At 40.8% G+C, this 15,125-nt stretch overlaps 1 pseudogene across 1 annotated transcript; it reads left to right on the top strand.

Moving 5' to 3' along the window:
- Positions 1–8,224: 8,224 nt before the first annotated feature.
- Positions 8,225–11,123, top strand: LOC308494834 (class I histocompatibility antigen, Gogo-A*0201 alpha chain-like; annotated as a pseudogene). The gene is made up of 7 exons: positions 8,225–8,288; positions 8,584–8,868; positions 9,084–9,420; positions 9,881–10,128; positions 10,246–10,367; positions 10,781–10,814; positions 10,975–11,123. The product of its transcript is annotated as a class I histocompatibility antigen, Gogo-A*0201 alpha chain-like (transcript).
- Positions 11,124–15,125: the final 4,002 nt, after the last annotated feature.

Below are 15,125 nucleotides of genomic sequence, written 5' to 3'. Positions count from 1 at the left end.
AAGGATGGTTCAACATCAATGTGATACATCACATAAACAAAATAAAGGACAAAAATCATATGATTATACCAACCGATTCAGCAAAAGCATTTGACAAGAACAACATCCATTTATGATTAGAACACTTAATAAAATAGGTATTAAAGGAAAATACCTTAACATAATAAGGCCATTTATGACAAACCCTCAACTAATCTCATAATTAATGATGAAAAACTGAAGCCCTTTGCTCTACGTTCAGGAATATGACAGGGCTGTCCCTTATTACCTCTGTTTTACAACATAGTGTTGGAAGTCCTTGCCAGAACCATCAGGCAAGAGAAAGAAATAAAAAATCCAAATTGGGAATGAAGATGTTAAATTGTCACTCTTTGCAGAAGACATGATGCTATAAGTAGAAAACCCTAAAGAGTCCACCAAAAAGCTGTTAGAAACAGTCAACGAATACTGTAAAGTTGCCGGCTACAAAATCAACACACAAAAGTCCATTGTATTCCTATATACTAACAATGAAATCTCAGAAAAAGAATTACAAAAAACAACTCCTTTTGCAATTGCAGCAAGAATAAAATAGCTAGGAATAAACTTAACTAAGGATGTAAGGACCTATATGCTGAAAACCGTAAGACATTTTTAAAATAAATTGAAGAAGACACAAAGAAATGGGAAGACATTCCATGCTCATGGGTTGGAAGAATCCACATAGTTAAAATGGCCGTATAACCCAAAGCAACAGATTTAATGCAATCCCCATCAAAAATCCCCATCAAAATCCCAATGGCAGGAGTGGACATTTTGGTCTTTGTCCGTGGGTTAGTCCGGCCCTTGGATCCACGTGGCGTGAAAGTAGGAGGAGGAAATAGGCCATGGAGCCAGACTGCCTCTGTTAACTCCTTCCTCTGCTACTTTGTATGTCGGTGACCTTAGGCAGGGCCGCTTCCTTGTGCATCCCTGGAAACTGCACCTTCCTCATCCTTCAGAAGGCTTTGAGACCCCAAGACTCAGCCTGAGTTCTAGGAGGGTACTTTGGCCCCTGGATTAACCTTCTAGTGGTGTGTCCTTTCCCCAATAGCAGGTTATAAAGTGACTAAACTTTATGTGATCCTCTGTTGGAGCAGGAAGATAAACTGGATGGTGGAAAAAGAAGTGGAAAGGAAATTGGTCCAGAAGAAGCCTGAGAAGATGATGAGCAACTAGAGAGGCAACAAGACTTGGGAGGCAAGTTGCATCCATCTCCAGTAAAGTACAGACTGAGGAAAAAAGCAGTGAATATAAGAAAATTGGAAAGATACTTCCTGTGATCTCAGACGTTAGATCTTTTAAAGCAACACCTTTTCCAACTTACCTAGAAAGAGTGTCAAACACAATTTAGACTTAATTAATTGTGAGGGACGTGGTGTAGGAAAGAATCAATTTTATTAGTTTGGAAATCCTGCCACAGCTTACTCCTTATGGTAGTAACCATCTTTAAGAGTAAATCAGTGTAGAAATGCCTTCAGTTAAAAAAATTTGAACCCCACATGATACCAGAGCATTCATGCTGGATTAGAAACCCTATGAATTTACTGTGAGAAAATTTTCACTCACGTGTCACACCTTATTAAATGTAGAAGTCAGGCTGGAGAGAAACCTTGTTCTAAGGAATATTGAAAAGCCTTCAGCTAGATCTTATTGAGCAAAGCCTTCAGACAGATCTTATTGAGCAGAAGAAAATCCGTACTGGAGAGAAGCCAATGAATGTAACAGAACTTCGTTGAATATTAGAAAATTTATACTCTGAGAAAAAGCTTTGAACTGAGTATGATAAATTTTCCTCTTGAACCTTATTCCTTACTTTACATTTGAAAGATACACAGAGAAGCCCTACAAATGTAAGAAATGTGGAAATACCTACATCCAAAAGTAAATCCTTATTCATCAGAAAATTCATATTGGAGAGAAACTTTGTGAATGTGGGAAAGCTTCTTTTCAGATGTCACACCTCAGTCAGCAGAGAATTTGTAGTGGGGAAAACCCCTTTGCTTGTAAGGTATGTGGGAAAGTCTTCAGCCACAAATCAAACCTCACTGAGCATGAGCATTTTCACAATAGAGAGAAGCCTTTTGAATGTAATGAATGTGGAAAAGCCTTCAGCCAAAAACCGTATGTCATTAAACATCAGAACACCCATACTGAAGAAAAGCTTTTTGAATGTAATGAATGTGGAAAATCCTTCAGCCAGAAGGAAAACCTCCTTACCCATCAGAAAATTCACACTGGAGAGAAACCTTTTGAGTGTAAGGATTGTGGGAAAGCTTTCATTCAGAAGTCAAACCTCATCAGACATCAGAGAACTCACACGGGAGAGAAGCCCTTTGTATGTAAGGAGTGTGGGAAAACCTTCAGTGGCAAATCAAACCTTACTGAGCATGAGAAAATTCATATTGGAGAAAAACCCTTTAAATGTAGTGAGTGTGGAACAGCTTTTGGCCAGAAGAAGTACTTCATAAAACATCAAAACATTCACACTGGAGAGAAACCTTATGAATGTAATGAATGTGGAAAAGCCTTCTCTCAACGAACATCACTTATTGTACATGTGAGAATTCATTCAGGTGATAAGCCTTATGAATGCAATGTATGTGGAAAAGCCTTCTCTCAAAGCTCATCTCTTACTGTGCATGCAAGAAACCATTCAGGTGAGAAGCCCTATGGATGTAATGAATGTGGCAAAGCTTTCTCTCAGTTCTCAACCCTTGCTCTGCATTTAAGAATACACACAGGTAAGAAGCCTTATCAATGTAGTGAATGTGGGAAAGCTTTCAGCCAGAAGTCACACCACATTAGACACCAGAAAATTCAAACTCATTAAAAATCCTGTGAATATCTTGAAAATTGGGTAGCACATCAGAAATAATCATTTTGAAGGAAAGCGTCACAAAAGAGGGAAACAAAAATTAAAAACTTACGGGCCACCAGAGAATTCATACTGAAGAGAAAGACATTTGTATTATAAAAATTCCTGTGCCCAACAAAAAAACCTACAGCAAAAGTAATGCTAAGACTTAAGACACATTTCCACTAAAATTGGGAATGGAAAATATGCTTGTTATCATTGCTGACTGCATAGATCTGGAGATCTTCACCAATATAATAAGAAAAATAAGTTGTGATAAGAAATAAGGAAAAGACTTTCATGGTATTGATTTAACAGAACAGAAGAGATTCTGGAATCACCTATGCATTTATTAGCGTTTAGATAGAATAGCATAGAAATGGCATCAGGAGGTGAGAAGATATTGGGACTATTTAAAAAATGATTTGGAGGTAATTTGTTCTCCAAGGAAAAAAATAGACCATGAACTGTACACAAAGGTAAGATCCATGGGGATTAAAAACAGGAATATGAAAAAGATGTATATTAAAATGGTTGTGACCTTGGGAATAGGAAAACCTTCCTTATAACAAAAATACCTAGCAATTCTATTCTGAGTTTTTATGCTCAGGAAATACGTACTAGGCTATTTACTGTGGCATGATTTGTAGTAGCTATAAATTAAATGCCCGTCAAGAATTAAAATGGAAAATACTTATGATGGGATACTGTATATGTGTAAAATATAACAAATGAGATCTGTATTACAGAGAGAGATCTCATAAAGGTTGAGGGAGAAAACGAAGTTGCAAAATGACACATCTAGTGCCATGACATTTTTGTAAATTTGAGTTAAAACTTCCCTCACAGAATGCAGTACTATATATTAGTAAAGGATACATATGTATGTTTTTAAAAAAATGTTTTTGAAATGGATTGGAAGGATAAAGACCAAACTCATGATAGTGGTTGCCTGTGAAGAGTGGAGAAGGGAAGGGGATGAGTGTGGGAGGGGTGGAGTGGGGATTGGTTAAAGGGGACCTCATTTTATATGTAAGCATCCATTTCTTTAAAAAAAAAAAAGACTGCAAGTAAATATATATATATCAAAATACTGGGTAATTCTGGATTGTGGTATATGGATACCTTGTCACATTTTTTGTACTTTTCTGTATTTTTAAATTTTCTCAAGAATGGGGGTGAGGATGGGAACACTGTATCTATACAAATCATGTTCAGATGGATTCATTCCCAATCAAATAGTAAACTTTTTATAGAAAATATTTCTAAAATTTTAATCAATGATGAGTGGATGAACTTGTTCTCTATGTAGTATGAAATGATCTATTTTATTAAAATTAAAAATGATAGCATAATCCAAAAAAAAAAAATCCCAAAGGCATTTTTTAAAGAAATAGAACAAAAATCATCAGATTTGTTTGGAATCACAAAAGACTCCGAATAGCCACTGCAATCTTAAGAAAAAAGAACAATACTGGAGGTATTGCACTCCCTGACTTTAGCTTGTACTACAGAGCTACAAAAATCAAAATAGCATGGTATTGGCAGAAAAACAGGCACGTAGACCAATGGAATAGATTGAAAACCCCAAAATAAAACCACATAAATATGGACAGATAATTTTTGTCAAAGAAGCTAAAAACATACAATGGAGGGAAGACAGCCTCTACAATAAATGGTGCTGGGAGAATTGGATAGCCACGTGCAAAAGAATGAAACTGGACTGCTGTCTGTCACCATGTACCAAAATTAATTCAAAATGGATCAGAGACTTAATCATAAGACCTGACACAATAAACTGCATAGAAGAAAACATAGGTACTAAACTTATGGAGCTTGGGTTCAAAGAGCGTTTTATGAATTTGACTCCAAAGGCAAGGGAAGTAAAAGCTAAAATAAACGAATGGGACTATATAAAACTTAAAAGCTTCTGCACAGCAAAAGTAACCATCGACAAAATAAAGAGGCAACTGACTGAATGGAAGAAGAGTTTTGCAAACAGTGCCTCCGATAAGGGGCTAATATCCAAAATATACAAGGAACTCATGAAGCTCAACAACAAAAAAACAAACAACACAATTGAAAAATGGGCAGATGACCTGAAGAGACCTTTCTCCAACGAGGACATACAAATGGCAAATAGACATATGAAAAAATGCTGAATATCACTAATCATCAGAGAAATGCAAATAAAAACCACAATGAGCTATCATCTCACCCCAGTCAGAATGGCTATCATCAACAAGACAAATAGTAACAAGTGTTGGAGAGGCTGTGGAGAAAAAGGAACCCTCATACACTGTTGGTGGGAATGCAGACTGGTACAGCGTTATGGAAGGCAGTGTGGAGGTTCCTCAAAAAATTACGATAGAATTACCATGTGACCCAGCAATCCCTCTCCTGGGTATCTACCCAAAAAACTTGAAAACATTTATACATAAAGATACGTGTGCTCCAATGTTCATTGCAGCTTTGTTTATGTTGGCCAAGACATGGAAACAACCAAAATGTCCTTCGATAGATGAAGGGATAAAGATGTTGTGGTATATATACACAATGGAATACTATTCGGCGATAAGAAAAGATGAAATAGGACCATTTGTGACAACATGGATGGATCTTGAGAATATAATGCTAAGTGAAATAAGTCAGACAGAAAAAGCAGAGAACCCTATGATTTCACTGATATGTGGTATATAAACCCAAAACAACAAAAGAACAAGACAAACAAATGAGAAACAAAAACTCATAGACACAGACAATAGTTTAGTGGTTACCAGAGGGTAAGGGGTCGGGGGAGGGCAATGAGGGTAAGGGGGATCAGATATATGGTAATGGAAGGAGAACTGACTCTTGGTGGTGAACACACAATGGGATTTATAGATGATGTAATACAGAATTGTACACCTGAAATCTATGTAATTTCACTAACAATTGTCACCCAATAAATTTTAAAAAACCTACTAAGACACGATAAAAAAAAAAAGAATTGTACACCTGAAATCTATGTAATTTTACGAACAATTGTCACCCCAATAAATTAAAAAAAAAAACAAAAAGATAAGATGAGGTTATACATACATACAATGGAATATTACTCAGCCATTAAACAGAACAAAATCTTCTTATCTGCAAAAGAACAAAATGTTGCCATCTGTAACAAGAGGGTATTGTACTGAGTGTAATAAGTCAGACAGTGAAAGATAAATGTCACATGATTTCTCTTATAACAGGAATCTAAAGAACAAAATAAACAAATAAATGCAAAAGAAACAAACTCATAGCTACAGAGAACATTTTGATGGTTGCCAGACTGGAGGGAGGTTGGGGGTGGAGAAGGGATTAAGAAGTACAAATTGGGTGTTACACAATAATCATGGGGATGTAGGTTATAGCATAAGGAATATAGTCAATAATATTGTAATAGCTATATATCGTGTCAGATAGGTACTATATCTATCGGGGTGACATGGGGAAGTTGGGGGGCAGGGTGAAAAAGGTGAAAGGTTTAAGAAATACCAATTTGTAGTTACAAAATAGTCATAGGGATATAAACTATAGGGGATATAATCAGTAATATGGTAAGAACTATAAATGGTGGGTACTAGAGGGGGGATCACTTATTAAATATATAAATTTCTAACCACTATGCTGTACACCTGAGGTTAATATAAATTGATATTGAATTTCAACTCAAGTTGAAAATTTTAAAAAGGGGGGATAAAAGGGGGGAGGGTGATGGTAGATGAGAGCAAACAGGATCAAATACATGGTGATGGAAGGAGAACTGACTCTGGGTGGTGAACACACAATGTGATATATAGATGATGTACTACAGAATGATATACCTGAAACCTATGTAACTTTACTAACCATTTTCACCCCAATAAACTTTAATTTAAAAAAGAAGAAGACGTTCAATGCTCCAGGTATAAAACAAATAAGTCTTGGGGGTGGAAACAACCAACGTGTCCTTTGACAGATGATTGGATAAAGATGTTGTATACATACACAGTGGACTATTACTCTGCCATAAGAAAAGATGAAATACCACCATTTGTGACAACATGAATTGATCTTGAGATTATCATGCTAAGTGAAATAAGTCAGAAAAAAATCAAGAACCATATGACTTTACTCATATATAGGGTATGAAACTGAAAGCAACAAACAACCAAGACAAACAAACAAACTCATAGACAAACACAACAGTTTAGTGGTTACTAGAGGGTAAAGAGGGGTAGAAGAGGGAAAGAGGAGGTCAAATACATGTGATGGAAGGAGAACTGAATCTGGGTGGTGAACACACAATGCAACATATAGATTATGTATTTTAGAAATGTATATTTGAAACCTATATAATTTTACTAACCAATGTCACCTCAATAATTTTAATAAATAAATTTTAAAAATAAAACAAATCATGCAAGAGCAATTCAATGTGCAACAGGTCTGTGGACTTTAATGTAACAGAATAGGAAATACTTAGTAATATTGTTTTAGTTTGCAAATAAAATTTGAGAAATTACCACTCATTTAGTTTTGATTTAGTATCAAAAATGAATATACACAATTATCTGAAAATGTTATTTAAAACTCCTGAATATATGTAAGGCTGTATTTTTTTTTCATATACTGCAACTGAAATAACAGGTTAAATGCAGACGAAAATATGAAAATTCAATGGTCTTCTAATGGAACAGACAAGAACTGAGACTCGCAAAAATGTAAAATGTAAACAGATCCAGTCTTCTCACTACCTGGTTTAGTTTGGAAAATAGTTATTTTTTCATAGAAACATTTTTGTGTTAAAATGCCATGGGTTATTAATATTATTCTAAGTAAAATACATACTTATAAAACTGTTATTCCTAGTATGGTAAATATAGCTAGATATAATTACACAAACAAAATTATCTTTGGGGTCCTCACTAATTTCTAAGACTGTGTAAATATTCTGAATCCGAAATGTTTAAGAATCACTGACTCAGACAGCCCCTGGGCCAGGACTCAGGGAGACAGTGCGACAGAGAGCGCTCCGTGCCGGAGGAGGGGTCAGAGCAAAGTTCCAGATCCCCAAGCGTGGCTCTCAGCTTCTCAGCCTCGAGGACGGTGTTTGGGGCGGGGAAGCTCAGTTTTGGGGGTTTCCCCATTTTCTCAGCTTCCCTTCTCCCTCTCACAATCTGGGTAGAGTCCTGCCGCCTGGATACTCAGGACACGACACCGGTTCTCACACCCACTTTCTAGAGAAGCCCGCTTTCTAGAGAAGCCAATCAGTGTCATCACGGTTCCGGTTATAGAGTCGCCACCAACCTGTCGGGACTGGGATTCCCCCCAGGCGAGTGCGTCATGGTGCCTGGAAACTTCCTCCTGCTGCGCTCGAGGGCCCAGGCCGGGACCCAGACTTGGGCTGGTAAGTGCTGGGGGGAAGGGGACGGTCTCTGCGGGGGAGCAGCGAGGGGACCGCCCGGTGGGGACACAAGACCCGGGGGAAGGCGCGTCTCCTCCTCCCTGGGAGCCCAGACCCCGGACCTCTGCCGTCCTTGCGACCCCTCCTCTCACCCACTCGGGTTTCCCACCGCTCGCGTTCGGTCTCCCGGGCCCGGTGTTCTCCCTTTGTCTCCTTCCCAGCCCATTGACCTCGGACCCGGGACCCGCGCGGACCCAGGGGACCCGGGTCCCCTGGGTCTCAACCCCCCTGTCCCCAGGCTCCCACTCCCTGACGTATTTCATCACCACCTGGTCCCGGCCCGGCCGCGGGGAGCCCCGGTACATCACCGTCGGCTACGTGGACGACACGCAGTTCGTGCGGTTCGACAGCGACGCGGCGAGTCCGAGGATGGAGCCGCGAGCGGCGTGGATGGAGGGGCCATGGGTGGAGCAGGTGGAGCCAGGGTACTGGGACCGGAACACACAGGTCTGCGACGACAACGCACAGACTGCCCGAGTGAACCTGAACATCCTGCGCGGCTACTACAACCAGAGCGAGGCCGGTGAGCGACGCGGCCCGGGTCCCCGTCACGATCCCCTCCCCCACGGACCGGCCGGGGTCCCCCCGAGTCTCCGGGTCCCGGCTTCACCCCGAGGCTGCGGGACCCCTCTGGCCCCGCCCCCGGGGAGATCCCGCGGGGATTTTCACCGGTTTTATTTAGCAGTGAGGGTCCTGTCGGAGCTAAGTGGGCGGGGCTGACCTCGGGGACAGGGTGAGGGTCTCACAACTTACAGGGGACGTGTGACTTTGACGTGGGGGCGGTCGGGCGCCTCCTCAACGGGTACTTTCAGTTTGCCTACGACGGGGCAGACTACATCGCTCTGAAGGTGGACCTGAGCTCCTGGACCGCAGCCGATGGGGCAGCTTAGATCTCCAAGAAGAAACAGGAAGAGGCCGGTTACGCGGACCTCTGGAGGGTCCACCTGGAGACAGAGTGCGTGGAGTGGCTCCTTAGATATCTGGAGAACAGGAAGGACACATTGCTGCGCGCAGGTACAGCGTCTCCCCATCTCACCTCGGGCTGGGGCTGGTTGCCCACAGGGAGGGGAGGAAAGTGCGAAGAGTGTAAGAATAACTCCACTCCTGGTCAGGAGAGGAAGGAGTCTCCTAGGTTTTCTTATTCTGTGCTAGAGTGACTCACGCAGAGGGCCCACCCTTCTTAAAAGCACGATTAAGGAATCCAGTCTCTACGAGGGTGGAGGGGAGACATCCCTGAAATGACCCATCAGTGGTCACTTTGACTGTGGCAGCCACCTTGTGAACCATGACGCTCTCTCAAGGACTTTTTCTCGTCTGAGAACATCTTACGATGCCTGACTCCAGCTTTTCTGATCATTCATCCTCCACCCAGGACAGGACCAGAAGGCTCTGTTCTCTTGGAGCCTCCAACTCTAGGTTCTCACCATGATTCTAGAACTTTCCAAGGAATCAGATTATCCCAGATCCTGAAGTCCATACTGAAGTCTGTGTTTTGTGCTTCCTCCTGCTCAATCGATTGTCCTGTCCTTCTTCAGGATGGTCATGTGCGCAGCTTCAGTGGCCCATGGAGGTAACCCAAATTGTGGATTTTCTGATTCTGCCCTGACCTGGCAGCGCGATGGGGAGGACCTGACCCAAGACACGGAGCTCGTGGAGACCAGGCCTGCGGGGGACGGGACCTTCCAGAAGTGGGCAGCCGTGGGAGTGCCTTCTGGAGAGGAGCAGAGAGACACGTGCCATGTGCAGAACGAGGGGCTGCCCGAGCCCCTGACCCTGAGATGGGGTACGGAGGGGGATGAGGGATGAAGCGTCTTCTCAGATAAAGCAGAAGCCCTATAGACACTTTCAGCAAGGTCAGGACTCAAGTCTGAGGTCTGGGCCCCTTCCCTTCCCTTTGCAGAACCACCTCCTCAGCCCACCATTCCTATTATGGGCATCATTGTTGGTCTGGTTCTCTTTGTGGTCACTGGAACTGTGGTGGCTGGAGCTGTGCTGTGGAGGAAGAAGCACTCAGCTACCGAAGTGAAGGGATCTGAGTTTTCTTCTCTCACAGGGTTTTTCTTTTAAGCCCCATATAGAAGTGTGTCCTGCCTCATTAATGGGAAGTACCATCCACACACACGTGCCTAGCCATTCTGGAGCTGATTGCTAACTTACTCTTTTGTAAACCTTGCTAAAATGAAATACAGATGTTTCACCTTCATAATTTTGGTAATGTTGACCTGATTCCTAGCAGTTGAAGATCAAAGCACAAGGTCCCCGCTGAGGACAGACCTCCAGGAGGGTGGTTGGTCCAGTCCCCACACATCTGCCTCTTCATGTTTCCTGATCCTGCCCTGGGTCTGTAGTCACAGTTCTGGTAACTTCTCTGGGGCCCAATACTAGGCAGTTCCTATAGAACCTGATTGCCCTGTCTCCTCCCTGTTTTTTCACAGGATGTTTTCTTCCCACAAGTGGAAAAGGCTGCAAGTAAGTGTGGGTAGAGGGTTGTTCCCTGAGATACTTGGGATAATGCAGATGGGAGCCCATCGGTGGAGTTCCTCCTCCCCTCCCCCCCCCAGCCCCATAATTCCTCCTTTAGCCACATCTGCTTTGAGCTCTGACCACATCCTGTTTTATTCTCCCCCAGGTAGTGACAGTGCCCAGGGCTCTGATGTGTCCCTCATGGGTTCTAAAGGTGAGACCTGGAGGCCTGAAGTGGGAGGGGTTGGGGCAGAGGGGACAGGACTGGGTACTGGGGATACTTTGGGACAGTTTGAGCATGTGGTGGACGGTTGAGAATGTTAATATTCATGTGACTGATGGGAATTTGTTTATGATTACTTTCTTGTGATCGTTGAGAGTTGCCTGACATTGAGTGATGCAAGATTTGTCCATGCCCCCACTGTGTGACTTCAGTAACCTCTGATCTCTCTTCCTGCAAAGGGCATCTGAATGTGTCTGCGTTCCTCTCGCATCACGTGAGGAGGTGGGAGACTGCCCGCCCCCTGCCCTCACGCCCCCTCCCCATACTGACTGAGGTCTTACCTGACCCACTGTCCTGTTCCAGCAGAGGCTGTTTCCATCCTCGCTTTTACTTCCTGTTACTCTGAGCAGCAACTTCTTACTTCCCGTGGAAATAAGAATATCGATATGAATTTTTTTAAACTTCTTTTTATTGGGGTGACAATTGTTGGTGAAATTACATAATTTCAGGTGTACAATTCTGTATTACATCATCTGTAAATCCCATTATGTGTTCACCACCCAGAGTCAGTTCTCCTTCCATCACCATATATTTGATCCCCCTTAATCTCATCTGTCACCCCCTCCGCGCTTTCCCTCTGGTAACCACTAAACTATTGTCTGTGTCTATGAGTTTTTGTTCCTCATTTGTTTGCCTTGTTCTTTTGTTGTTTTTGGTTTATATACCTCATGTCAGTGAAATCATAGGGTTCTCTGCTTTTTCTGTCTGACTTAGTTCGCTTAGCATTATACTTGATATAAATTTTTTTTTAATTAATTTTATTGGGGTGACAATTGTTAGTAAATTTACATAGATTTCAGGTGTACAATTCTGTATTACATCGTCTATAAATCCCATTGTGTGTTCACCACCCAGAGTCAGTTCTCCTTCCATCACCATATATTTGATCCCCTTTACCCTCATCACCCACCCTCCACCCCCTTACCCTCTGGTAACCACTAAATTATTGTCTGTGTCTATGAGTTTTTGTTTCTCATTTGTTTGTCTTGTTCTTTTTGGTTTATATACCACATATCAGTGAAATCATAGGGTTCTCTGCTTTTTCTGTCTGACTTATTTCACTTAGCATTATTCTCTCGAGATCCATCCATGTTGTCACAAATGCTCCTATATCATCTTTCCTTAACGCCGAATAGTATTCCATTGTGTATATGTACCACAACTTCTTTATCCATTCATCTATCGAAGGACATTTTGGTTGTTTCCATGTCTTGGCCACCGTAAACAAAGCTGCAATGAACATTGGAGTACACGTGTCTCTGTAGAGAAATGCTTTTATATTTTTGGGGTAGATACCCAGGAGAGCGATTGCTGGGTCATATGGTAATTCTATTCGTAATTTCTTGAGGAACCTCCACACTGCCTTCCATAGCGGCTGCACCAGTCTGCATTCCCACCAACAGTGTATGAGAGTTCCTTTTTCTCCACAGCCTCTCCAACACTTGTTACTATTTGTTTTGTTGATGAAAGCCATTCTGACTGGGGTGAGGTGATATCTCATTGTGGTTTTCATTTGCATTTCTCTGATGATTAGCGATGTGGAGCATTTTTTCATATGTCTATTTGCCATTTGTATATCCTCTTTGGAGAAATGTCTCTTCAGGTCCTCTCTCCATTTTTCAATTGGGTTGTTTGTTTTTTTTTGTTGCTGAGTTTCATGAGTTCCTTGTATATTTTGGATATTAGCCCCTTATCAGAGGAACTGTTTGCGAAAATCTTCTCCCATTCATTTGGTTGCCTCATTATTTTGTCAATAGTTTCTTTTGCTGTGCAGAAGCTTTTCAGTTTCATATAATCCCATTTATTTATTTTAGTTTTTACTTCCATTGCCTTTGGAATCAAATTCATAAAATGCTCTTTGAACCTAAGGTCCATAAGTTTAGTACCTATGTTTTCTTCAATGCAGTTTATTGTGTCAGGTCTTATGCTTAAGTCTTTGATCCATTTTGAATTAATTTTGGTACATGGTGACAGATAGCAGTCCAGTTTCATTCTTTTGCACGTGGCTATCCAATTCTGCCAGCACCATTTATTGAAGAGGCTGTCTTTTCTCCATTGTATGTTTTTAGCTTCTTTGTCAAAAATTATCTGTCCATATTTATGTGGTTTTATTTCTGGGTTCTCAATTCTATTCCATTGGTCTATGAGTCTGTTTTTCCGCCAATACCAAGCTGTTTTGATTATTGTAGCCCTGTAGTACAAGGAAAAATCAGGGAGTGTGATACCTCCAGTATTGTTCTTTTTTTTTAATATTGCTTTGGCTATTCGGGGTCTTTTGTGGTTCCAAACAAATCTGATGATTTTTTGTTCTATTTCTTTAAAAAATGCCATTGGGATTTTGATGGGGATTGCATTAAATCTGTATATGGCTTTGGGTAATATGGCCATTTTAACTATGTTGATTCTTCCAATCCATGAGCACGGAATGTCTTTCCATTTCTTTGTGTCTTCTTCAATTTCTTTCAAAAATGTCTTATAGTTTTCAGCATATAAATCCTTCACATCCTTGGTTAAGTTTATTCCTAGGTATTTTATTCTTTTTGCTGCAATTGCAAAAGGAATTGTTTTTGCTATCTCTTTTTCTGAGATTTCATTGTTGGTATATAGGAAAGCAATGGACTTTTGTACGTTGATTTTGTAGCCAGCAACTTTACTATATTCATTGATTGTTTCTAATAGCTTTTTGGTGGAGTCTTTAGGGTTTTCTATGTATAGCATCATGTCATCTGCAAAGAGTGACAATTTAACTTCTTCATTCCCAATTTGGATGCCTTTTATTTCTTTCTCTTGCCTGATAGCTCTGGCGAGGACTTCCAACACTATGTTGAAAAGCAGAGGTGATAGGGGACAACCTTGTCGTGTTCCTGAACGTAGAGCAAAGGGCTTCAGCTTTTCACCATTAATTATGAGGTTAGCTGAGGGCTTGTCGTATATGGCCTTTATTATGTTGAGGTATTTTCCTTCTATACCAATTTTAGTAAGTGTTTTAATCATAAATGGATGTTGTATCTTATCAAATGCTTTCTCTGCATCAATTGATAGAATCATATGGTTTTTGTCCTTTATTTTGTTTATGTGATGTATCACATTGATGGATTTGCGGATGTTGAACCATCTTTGTGCCCCGGGGATGAACCCCACTTGGTCGTGATGAATAATCTTTTTAATGCATTGTTGTATTCGATTTGCTAGAATTTTGTTTAGGATTTTAGCATCTGTATTCATCAGAGATATAGGTCTGTAGTTTTCTTTTTTTGTGTTGTCCTTACCAGGTTTTGGTATCAGGGTAATGTTGGCCTCATAAAATGAGTTAGGGAGTACTGACTCTTCTTCAATTTTTTGGAAGAGTTTGAGCAGGATTGGTATTAGATCCTCTTTGAAGGTTTGGTAGAATTCACTGGTGAAGCCATCTGGTCCAGGAGTTTTGCTTTTGGGAAGGTTTTTTATGACTGATTCAATTTCGTTACTGGTGATCGGCCTGTTTAGATTTTCCACTTCTTCTCGGTTCAGCCTTGGAAGGCTATATGTTTCTAAGAACTTGTCCATTTCTTCTAAGTTATTAAATTTGGTGGCATATAGTCCTTCATAGTATTCTTGGATAATCCTTTGTATTTCTGTGGTGTCCGTGATAACTTCCCCTTTTTCATTTCTGATTTTGTTAATTAGTGTCTTCTCTCTTTTTATCTTAGTGAGTCTAGCCAAGGGTTTGTCGATTTTGTTAATCTTTTCAAAGAACCAGCTTTTTGTCACATTAATTTTTTCTATTGTCTTTTTGTTCTCTATTTCATTTAGTTCTGCTCTGATTTTTGTTATTTCCTTTCTTCTGCTGACCTTGGGTTTCGCTTGTTCTTCTTTTTCTAGTTTTTTAAGGTGTAACATGAGGTTATTTATTTGGAATTTTTCTTGTTTCTTGAGATAGGCCTGTAATGATATAAATTTCCCTCTTAAAACTGCTTTCGCGGCATCCCAAAAATTTTGGTAGGATGTATTTTCATTGTCATTTGTTTCTATGTATCTTTTGAGCTCTCCTCTAA

Source organism: Rhinolophus hipposideros (genome assembly GCF_964194185.1).
Source record: "Rhinolophus hipposideros genome assembly, chromosome: 3".
Classification (NCBI taxonomy): domain Eukaryota; kingdom Metazoa; phylum Chordata; class Mammalia; order Chiroptera; family Rhinolophidae; genus Rhinolophus; species Rhinolophus hipposideros.
The sequence above is the reverse complement of the archived record's forward strand: the minus strand, read 5'-3'. Positions and strand labels throughout refer to the sequence as shown.